This window comes from Rousettus aegyptiacus, unplaced genomic scaffold (assembly GCF_014176215.1).
Source record: "Rousettus aegyptiacus isolate mRouAeg1 unplaced genomic scaffold, mRouAeg1.p scaffold_m13_p_7, whole genome shotgun sequence".
Lineage (NCBI taxonomy): Eukaryota > Metazoa > Chordata > Mammalia > Chiroptera > Pteropodidae > Rousettus > Rousettus aegyptiacus.
The window spans coordinates 2,395,891-2,406,517 of NW_023416310.1; positions in this window are offsets into that span (position 1 = coordinate 2,395,891).

Here is a 10,627-nt window from a genome sequence, read left to right on the forward strand (position 1 = left end):
CCTCTGATTAGTGAGGTTCCCACCTGGCACCGCACATAGCGATTACTGTATTACTATGTCCCCTAAGCAACGGTACGTGACCCAACTGAATTGTGGGGTAAATCTAATCGCGTATGTGTTTGTCTCTATTTTAGTGAACATGTTACTGTAACTTTTGGAGTTTTTATTTTTTGCTTTTGTCTCGTAAACAAAGGCAATTCGGCTGCAAGCGTTGTCTGTCAGCGGGTTTGGTTTCGGTAACCAAATCTCCCACGTCGCATGGCAGCAAACACCCAGCAGGACTCTCCCGGGCCCTGCCACGGCCACGACGTGCTTCATGAAGCTTATCGCGTGACCGAGGGCGGGCTTTCCCTCCGTCCCCGCGGCGTCCCCGATCTCTTCAACGAGTGTCCAAGGACGGAGAGAGCAAAAGAGAAAGAAACGCGGGATGGTGGGAGAGATCAAGAAAGAAAACGAAGGGAGTGAAAGGTTTCGAGCACCGGTTAATTCACAATCGACTCCTCTGTCACTTTTTCTTCCAGGCTGAAACGAAGGCAAGCAATAGAAAATGAATCTAGATAATATCCCAGGAATAAAGATAGATCTTTCTAAAAAGTTCTCTATTAAACGTCCATGTAATTTGCTTTCTCCAAAACTGCCTGGTCCCCCAAGTCACCTCACCTATCAACTCAACATGAGGTTGAAGGTCTTCCCAGCGCCAAACGCCCATCATCAGAGAAGACCAGAGAAAAGTGATTCCATCGCCTTTTGTCCAATTCCAATCAGTTTTCCACATAAAACTCGCCGTCTGCGAGTTACGTGTGTTGCACGCAGGACGGGCACTTGGAGGAGCAAATGGCCACTTCCAAGGCAGTTGTGGATGGGAGCTGGGGACCCCACGGCACGATATGTATCTCCCATTTCAACCTCACAACTGGCTTATTTCTATGCATTTTTTAAAATTTTATTTTATTAGTTTCAAGTATATAGTACCTTGGGTAGACATTTATATAGTTTACGAAACGACCGCCCTGACCGCTCCTTCTCTGCCCTGGCTCCGCCCAGCCGTGACATTCCTGCCGACTGCGTTCCCCACGCCGTGCCCCCCATCCCCGCGACCATCTATCAACTGCGAGTGCGTACGTCTGTACCCTTTGCCCCATTCTCCCGGTCCCCCAACCTCCCTGCCCTCTGGCTGTCACCAGATTGTCCTCTATATCTGTGAGTCTGTTTTTGATTAGTTTATTCTTTTTGTTCCTTAAATTTCGCATATAAGTGAAATCATATGGTATTTATCTTTCTCTGTCTGACTCATTCCACTCAGCATAATAACCTGTAGGTCCATCCGTGTCATTGCAAATAATAAGATTACATTTTTTTAATGGCTGAGTAATATTCCATTGTATAGATGAACCATGACCTCTTTATCAAGTCGTCTGCTGATGGGCATTTTGTTTACTTCTACATCTTGCCTATTGTCAATTGTGCTGCCATGAACATAGGGGTGCATAGAATTATTGTTTTGGTTTTCTTTGGATAAATACCCAGAAGTGCAATTGCTGGGTTAAAAGGTATATCCATTTTTAATTTTTTGAGAAACCTCCAGACTGTTTCTTTATATTTCTTTCTGAATGTTTAGAAAACAGCTCAGCGTGTAATCCCCTGTCCAAAAGTTTACCTGACATATTTCATCTTATAAAAGTTTCATTTTCTAAGAAAGATGATAATAACAACTGCTCAAGGCAAGCTGGAATCAGTCCTGGGTGAATCCAGCCTCCTCGAGGTATAAAAAACTCAGGACCCAACAGTTTGAATTCAGTTCTGCATGCCTACGTAATAGCCAGGAGAGAAAAATATTTAATGAACATTTCTCTTAAAATATTAACTTTACCAAGAGTTTTTGCATCTTTCCACCTTCTAATTTATTTTTAAAATAGCGTGCAAGTCGAAGGCGTAGCGAAAAGTGTGGAGAACCGAGTCCACTGTGTGAAGATGTACGCGTTCCCACGCGATGACGACGTGCAGAAACAGGTCTTTAAAACTAGCAGGGCCAAAGATAAGCAGATAAAAAAGCAGTCTCCGCAGTCTCATCTTAGCAAAGCCATTGTTGGCACTGTGTTTTTGGTTTTTTTTTTTTTGGCTAATATTTTTCTCTTATAAAATCAGGCTTACTTAAGACTACTTCGGCCCTCACAGAGTTGAAAAACAGTAAACGTGGATCTTTATCGTCTGGGAGAAAGACTTCATCTATGCGCTTAGACGGACCCCAGCGTGCGCCGTGTGCCATGAACTGCCCGGATGTGTCGCTGAGGGAGTGAAGGGGGTGACCACAGCAAGGACTCGCTCAGGGCCAGCGCAAGGGTGAGGCGGAGCTTGCAGACGGCACCAGTAGATCTCGGGGGCCGCAGACCACCCCAAGACTGAAGACGTGGTAAACAACTGGATCTGACCTCTCTGTACTTGGGTTCTTTTCCCTCTAATTTTAGAAGACTGGACCAGGTCCCCCATCAAGTGCAAACCCATCCTTAAAACAGCATGATAGAGAAATACTGATCCTGGGAAACCCTGCGGCCATCATTCACTCTGCTGGTGCCTCCACGTTCGTAAACGCAGCCTCGGGGGGACCTGCCTCCGCGAGAACCACCTTCTGTTTCTTACAGACCCACCCGCCCCCCCACCCCCCAATTCCTTGTACAAGCTTCAGGCTCCGCAGACTACTGACCTGCCTTTACTCCAAAGCTAGACTTCTGATTTCTTTACAGTCATTTCTTGGTTTTAACTCTCCGCTGAGCCTTGAGTCCCTTGAACGAGCTGAGGCCCCTGCCTGCCTGTCCTTCCTGGAAAGTCAGGTCACTTTCCGGCACTTCCCAGCTGCGTCCTCTGGGGGCCGCCTGTCTACACCCCCCTGCCCCGCCAGAGCCGCTCACAGCCGTGCCCTGCAGGCCGCCTTCCTGCTCTTGTTCCCTCTCCCTCCATGGCCCTCGGTTTGGAGACAGCTGCTTCCTTGGGATTTCTGAATGTCCTGCATGGCAAGAGCCCGTTGCATCCTTCAGCCAGTTAAGTGCTGTGGTTATCAGTTCTGCAACCTACATCACTAAATGGCGGGAACAGCGATCGTTCAAACCACAGTCCGCATGGGTCGCATAGAGTTACGAGACGAGCCACCTCTCAGAATCACATGCCTGCCCAGTATTTCTAATGGATTCTGTTGATATCCCTGGGTTTCTGCTGATATATTAGATGCCACTTCAATACATCATGATATAAAATCAAAGCTGGATGGAAATGCGTCATCTCTAATGGAGAGAGTCGAAAACATTCTCAGAAAGGCTTGGAAACAATTTTCCAAAAAAGAGTGTTCTCGGGAGCGGTGGGAAAATCTGGATAACTGTGCGACAAATTCTTGCTAAGGACAGTAGCACAGACCTGGGTCAGCTGTAAAAATGCAACCCTACAATATTAACATAAGACCCCAAACTTCCGAAATAAAACGAACACACTCAAGGCTTCAAAACAGCTTCCATTGCCCACCGGGGAAGGTAGGAGTCAACATCAGTGTTAGCAACAAAGCTGTGGCAGACGGCGTCCGAGCCTGGTTCCGCTGCAATTTGCCTGCCCTTCTCTGTGTAAGTCCTCCCTCTCATCCGTTCCCCATTTCCACATCCAAACATGCGGTGGGTGAGATCCGATGTGAAACTTTGTTTCCGACCAACCACAAAGAAGTTTTCCAGCATCTGTTGAGCTCAGCTAGTAAGCACAATTTATAAAACAGCGAATGACTCACCCCTGTAACCATTTTAATGACCCTAAAATAAAGAGCTTATAGCAACATCTGCCCCAGCAGCTGGGTTCTCCGCATGAGTGGGCAGAGCGACACATTGGGACAAATCCTGTTCTCCCTTTTGACAGAAACAATCGCAGCAGATCATTTTTATCGTAATCAATTTAGGTATCGCTTCTTGCAAACCATCTGTGTAGTGTTCATAGATTGTGCTTAAGAATTTAAATGTGTATATTTTTGGTCGCTTGATGTAGCATCTGCTAATGGCCACATAAGTTCCACTTTTTATGCAGAAAGCTGTTCTCTTGTAAAGGGATTAGTACACGACTACTTGATTTTATCCTTTTAACTGCCCAATAAGCCTCTGCAGTTTGAATGACATCCGTCACAGAGCGTTAGTTGTAGAATTAATTGCTTAAAAAATAAAAACGGGAGTTGAAGTTATACGACAAACAAAGCTTCGGTGAAATGTTTTATTGTGTTTCTATCTCTAGCTCATAATTTTAATTAATATGGTTGTGCATAGGCAACCAAAACTAAAGAAAAGAGGAGCTTTGATAATAACTCTTTTTCATTCATTTTTATCCAGTTTTTGTTTGTGGCTTTACAGCTATTAGTTGAATAACGGTTTAAAGAAATTAAATGGCTAAAGCAGCCAACATTTATTTTAGCTTTGAGAATAATTTTAGGATCACATTAAAAGATAATTACTCTTAAAATACTAGATAATGAAAAGTGATGGGCTTCAGTGCAGAGATGAAAGATTTGCCTAAAAAAGCTGTCAGTTATATTCTGGGGTGGGACGCATTCTGTAATGTGACCGAGTCTCGACAACACATTTTGAGTAGAGAGATTCCTTGTCTTGCTTGAGAATTCCTTTTGAATGTAGCAAATACAGCACTATCTGGATAATCTAAAATAACATTAAGACTTCCATGACTTGAAAAAAAATGTTCTTTTTCTTCTAGTAAGAGACTTTTCTTTATTCATAGATTTTTGAGGACCCGCAAAACTAGATAACTGGTTAAACAATTAAATAAACAGAAAACTGTCAGAATGCAAATTCTATGAGATGATGCCACACTTGAAATTACCTCTCTTTCATTTTCATAGCCTACCAGGCAGAAGGTTGGGATCGGTCTGGGTTTTCTATTCACCTCTTCAGATACACACAGCAAGCACCTATCATGTGTGAGGCTGGGGTTACCAGGTGGCCAAGAGGTAGATGCACCCAGGAGGTGCTGGTCCATGAGTGGAAAGAAGAGATCACGTCCAGGCTGGGGGTGGGTGGGTCCTTCTGTGTCCTCAAGGTGCTAGGATGGACCTATCTCAATTTGGCAGAAACATCAAGTAGTTTGCCCAGCAATCAACCCAAATGGTATCCACCCATTTCCCTGTTACTCCCCTGTCTTGAATTCCATAACAGAGCGAGTCGTGAAGTGCCCATAATAGTATACAGGTCATCCTAACCGTCAATTATTATTTATTAAATGTGTCATACGGCTCTGCATCAGTTAATTGAAGCACCAATAGAGTGTGAAAATAGAACCGTTAATAAAAATTCATGTTCATTTATGTCTCTGATGTTTGCAAGCTATTTACTCATAAAGACATGAAAAGAGAAAAAGAAATCCAGTAGCCACACAGATTTGAGTTTATAATAAACATAGTAGAGGTGATGGATCACAATTTCAAATAAAATTTCTGCTGTCAATCATTCAAGTCCGTTTCAGGAAATATATCAGCGGAATTAAGTCTTGGTCTGTTCTGGAAACGACAGGCGGTGAGAGTCCTCAAAGCCTGTGCCATTTGGGGCTCCCTGGTCTAGAGAAGATTCTTTCTACCCCAACTATCAATCGGCTGAATTATCTTCAGACTTCATCAGATGAGAGAATTTGGTCCTGCGATTCCATGAGCTGGAAGATGTCCAGACTATTAGGAACAAAATTTCAATAATGTCCTTTTCTGCCATCTGCAAGGATCCCAGCAAACAGACTTAATGCGGATGAACACGACACAACACAGAACTTACAGCCAAAGAGAGAAATAGGGTTCACGCGCACGCGCATGCACGTACGCACGCGCACGCACGAACGCATGCCCACGCACGTACGCATGCGCACGCTCTCCCGCCTCACGCAGATGCATAAAGTTATGGAGGAACCCTCCGGAGTGAAGCGGCCATCGCGGAGGAGACAGAGAGACGGTCTCCTGCATTTGAGATCCGCGAGCCTCCAAAACCAGCCGCGCAGTGCGCGCCCCAGCCGCCCTCTCCTCGGGCCGTGCACTGGGGCGGGGTCCCCGGGAAAGGACCCCGACGCCTCCAGAGCGAGGTGCGCGCGCGCGCGTCGTGCGCGCTTCCGATGGCGACGTCCGGGCTCCGTTGGATCCGCTGTTCTTTGACTCGGGCGCGTCGATCACATCGATGGCGCTTTCGTACGAGACCGGGCCTCGTCGCCGTCCAGGCTGGCTCCCTCGGCATCGCGGGCACCTGCAGGGCGTGAACGGTGGGGCGACGAGGCGTCGGACGGATGCGCGCAGGTGCCGGCGCCCGGGGCGGGGAGAGGCGGGCACCGCGCGCGCGCACGCGCCGGCCGTGGGGAGGGGGCGCTGCTTTCTGGTGGGAGGGCCGGGGCGTCCTTCTGGAAAGAAGGAGTGTTTGGGGGAGGTCCTCGCTGGCAAATGCCCCGATTGATTTGAGGTGTGCGCCAGGCCTGGACTTGCGGGTGACGAGAGCAGGTGAGCAGAAGCTGACGCCTGCCGCATCTCCCTGCCTGACTCCAGATCCCGCTGATGGCCGAGCTCGCGACTTCCCCTGCCGAGGGCCACGAGTACCGCAGAGACCGGGGAAACCGCGCGGCGAGGGCCCGGCGCGGGCCGAGACCCACTCCGCGGGTGTTGCGTCGTTTCGGATTAAGCACTGCGTGCAGCAGCGTCGATCTCGGACGACAGGATCCCCGGGGAATTTTTGAGAGATGCAAATTCTTGAGCCGTAAGCCTCCTGCATCTGAAACTGGAGGCGTCAGGCCCACCGGCCTGGGGTCCAGCAGCCCCCCGGGTATCCGTAGCGTCTTCCGATGTCGGAGTCACCGTGCGACACGGTCGGGAGGGAACCTCCCTTCCGGTGGCCGAGCCCCACCTTCTTCCTGGTGATGTCCGGGGCTGGGCGGTCCAGGCTTCCTCGTGCCCTCGCAGGGAGCCGGCGACTCGCTCATCGCTGGCTGTTTACGGGGACCCAGCAGCGTCACAGCTGCTGTGCCAAGCGCGCGCCTGCCCAGACTCCAGGCGCTTTGGGTTAGGGGAGGGGGTGTCAGAGACCGGCGGTGCCCGGCGGATGTGCCGCTAGGGTCCCTTTCAGAGCAGGCGCAGCTTCGCCCCTCCGACCACGGGATCCTCAGGACAGGGCTGATCTTGGTGCGGTGTGGTCGGGGGGTCAGCAGCTCTCTCGACTGTGGCAGAAACTAAAGGGGACCTTTGTTGTTGAACATTGAGTCACTGAGTCACTGAGCCCCAGCACCTGTGGCTCTCTGTGGCCCTCCCTTCCCCTGCCACTGGGAGCGACCCCGCCCACCCACACGTGCAGAGTGTTGGTGGGAATCTCAGCGTTCAAGGGGCCCCGGAGGCCAGGTACGTTTTCTTTCCTGCTGTTCGGATGGCCGCGCCGAAGCCCAGAAGGCGAGGGAGCTTGTCCAAGGTCACTAAGGTCACTAGGACGGGCAACTGCGAAGGTCGCAGCTGGTCTGCCGTCAGTATCCTCACCGTGCATCACGCTGCCTCGTCCCACGCAGGCTGTGCGGACCAGCAGGGAGCGAGGGGGGGTGGCTCGGCGTTTCCGGGGGGGGGGGCAGGGAGGCGACCTAAGTGCCCGCGGGGCACTTCAGGAACGGGCGGGGAAGGGGCCTGGGAGTGCCAGCCCACCCCGAGCTCCAGCCCCAGCCAGTTACCGCCGCGTGAAAACACAAGGCCTGCGTTGGCAGACGCTACTTTTTATGTGAAAACTCCCGGTTTTCAAATGTTGCCTCAAATGAAAAATGATCTTGCAAGATAAACACACATGTTTATGGGTCTGACGGGGGCCATGGGCCACCAGTTTGAAAACCCCACCGTTTCAAGTGAAGCTGTACCCCACACTGACTTTTCTCATTTTTTCCTCGGTTCGCGTCGCGCGAAGCCATCCCTCCTCCAGCCCTCCTGCTTGGAGCAACATCTGCTCTCGGCTCCCTGACCTACTTTTGCTCATGCCGTGCTTCTGGCCTGCTTCGCACGCGCAGTCTAGCTTCGGCGTCTTTTAAGATCCAGGTCAAGTCACGCCGCCGCCGTGCAGCCTTCCTGGGCTGCCGAGGCCAGCTGGGGGTGCAGCCGCCCTTACAGGACAGGGCCACCCTGTGGCAGGCCGTGGGCGGACTCGACCGTGGCATCACGTGAGAACGTTAAAAAGCGCCGCCGTCCAGGCCCCGGCGCCGTGAGTCCGGTTTCATTGACTGTGGGCGGAACCGGGGCATTCTGCCCTGCCGCACAGCGATTCTGCTTTGCCGGGACGGGAAGTTATTGAGGAGGTTGACGACGACATGCTCATGAGCGTGTTCCGATGAATCAGATTGGACCCGGTGAGAAAGGAGAGCGGGGGAGGGGTTCTGTTCACATCCCCCCGCAGAGGGATGACGGGGCGCGGGGCGTGATAGGTGACAGATGCCTGGGGCGCGCGGCTCCGCCGCCCGGGGTCCCGTCCCCCGCCCGGGGGGCCGCGCTCCTGCCTGGGCCGCTGGCGCTCTGGGCTTCCCGGGGCTGCGAGGCGCGGCCCGCGCGCAAAGCGAGCCAGGGAACGCAGCCGGGGTGCTTGGGGCCGGAACCCGCTCGGCGTCTCTCTGCTTCCGGATCTTTCCTGGCGGCCCTGCGCAGAACGGCCCTGGCCCCGGGTGACGCTGACGCGACGAGGGAGACGAGGGAGGGGGGCCGTGTTCTGCGAGGGCGGGGAGGCGGGGGCGGCACGACGCCCCGTGTCGAGTCGTAAAGCGTCGCCCTCCTCTCCGAGGCGGTGGCCAGCTCTAATAGCAGAATGTGAAATGCTGCGTAACGTCTGGGGGCTCGTAGGTTTTTATTCCAATGTTACCAAGGCTTAAATAAAATGGAAATAACCAGAGTATTCAACCCTGAGTGGGAAAATATTAGCTATGTAGCTGTTAAATGTTTTTGAAATTCCCACTGCAGATGGCGTAAATTGATTTTATCATCATGAATTTATTTCTTCCTTTTTTTTATCCTTCCAGTCAAGCACATACTTAATGAAATCTACTATATATGAGGCATCAAGATAAATCTATAATCTAGATGGTTTATTCCTAAATATTGTAAAGTTCTGCTGCTGTCATGAAGGTATCTTGTTAATTTTTCATTGCATTTTCCAAGTGGTTTTTTGAGAAGTGTTGTGGAGGTGGAGTCTGTTGGGCTTGTTGTTAGCTCTAAGGACTTAGAGATGAGGAAAAAGCAGGAGACAAACAGCACTCCTAGGTATTTATCTTGAGCATCTAGCCGAACAGCGAAGTAACTTACTAAGATGGGGAGACCTGCATGTAAGCAGGGTTAGGATTGGGGTATGAGGTCAGGGGTTCCACTTTAAACACTTAAAGTTTGAGATTTCTGTAAGACGCCCAAGCCGAAATATCAAGGAGGCAGTTGGTTTGTGAGTATAAACATAGAAAATGTTAACCGGAGTCACCAGTCTAGGTCTGGTACTTGAAACCCAGGGACTGTGTGAGGTCGCCTCTGTAAAGAGGAAGACGGAGGCCATCAGAGAGAAGAGCGCCGCAGCGCTCCAGCAGCTCGTGTTTGGGAAGAACTTCGTCTGTCTCCTTTGTCTACCTGGCTATCATCTGGCTACGTATAAAGTTTATATATATATATCTCACTTCATACGTTACTCTTACAGCACATACCTATTAGTGTGTTCCTTTTCGTGCGTCCGTATCTGTGCTAGACTGTAGAATGTGGCTCCATGAAGAGCATCTCTTTACTCACCTCTACATCCGCAGTGTTGGCTATTTAGTGTTGGGCAGTGGATAGATGAGTGAGTTAATGATATAAGTTAGACGGAAAGGTGCTGTATAAAATCCTAGCACGTATAATCCAGTAGTGCTATGGAGTAAATATTTGTGTCTCCCCAAAAGCCATACGCTGAAGCCTAATCCCCAACGCGCTGATGTTCAGAGGTGGGGTCTTCGGGAAGTAACATGTTGGGAGGGTGGAGCCCTCGTGGATTCTCTTCCTTCAAAATAAGGAGATTCTCTCTCTCTCCCCCCCTCCCCACTCTATCTCTCTCTTTCCCTCCAGGTGAGGACACAGCCGTCTGCAAACCAGAAAGTGAGTGTTCACCAGACACCAAATCTGTAGGTGACTTGATTTTGGACTTTTCAGCCTTCAGAACTGTGAGAAAGAAATGTTTGTTGCTTAAAGCACCCAGTCTATAATATTTTATTATAGCATCTTGGACTAAGACAAGTAGTAGATACATTTTATTTTTCAACCAAGAAGTTTTTATCCCAGGATTACAATTATCATTCAATATAAGAAAAACTACAAATATCATGTTATAGGTTAAGTGATAAAGGTAATATGGTCATCTTGTAGAAGGAGAAAAAACATTTTGGGGAAAAAGCTGCTTATTTAAGGAAGCATTCTTAACAATCTTGGAATAGAAGAGAACCTCTTAAATCTGATAAAGTATAACTACTAAAAATACTTATCAAAGCTTACACATATTGTCAAAATTTTAAAGGCACTCGTTTAAATCAGGAGCTGGAGAAAAATCCTGGTATCGTTATTATTCATTAATCTTATCCAATGTGATAAAACAAGAAAAAGATATAAGAG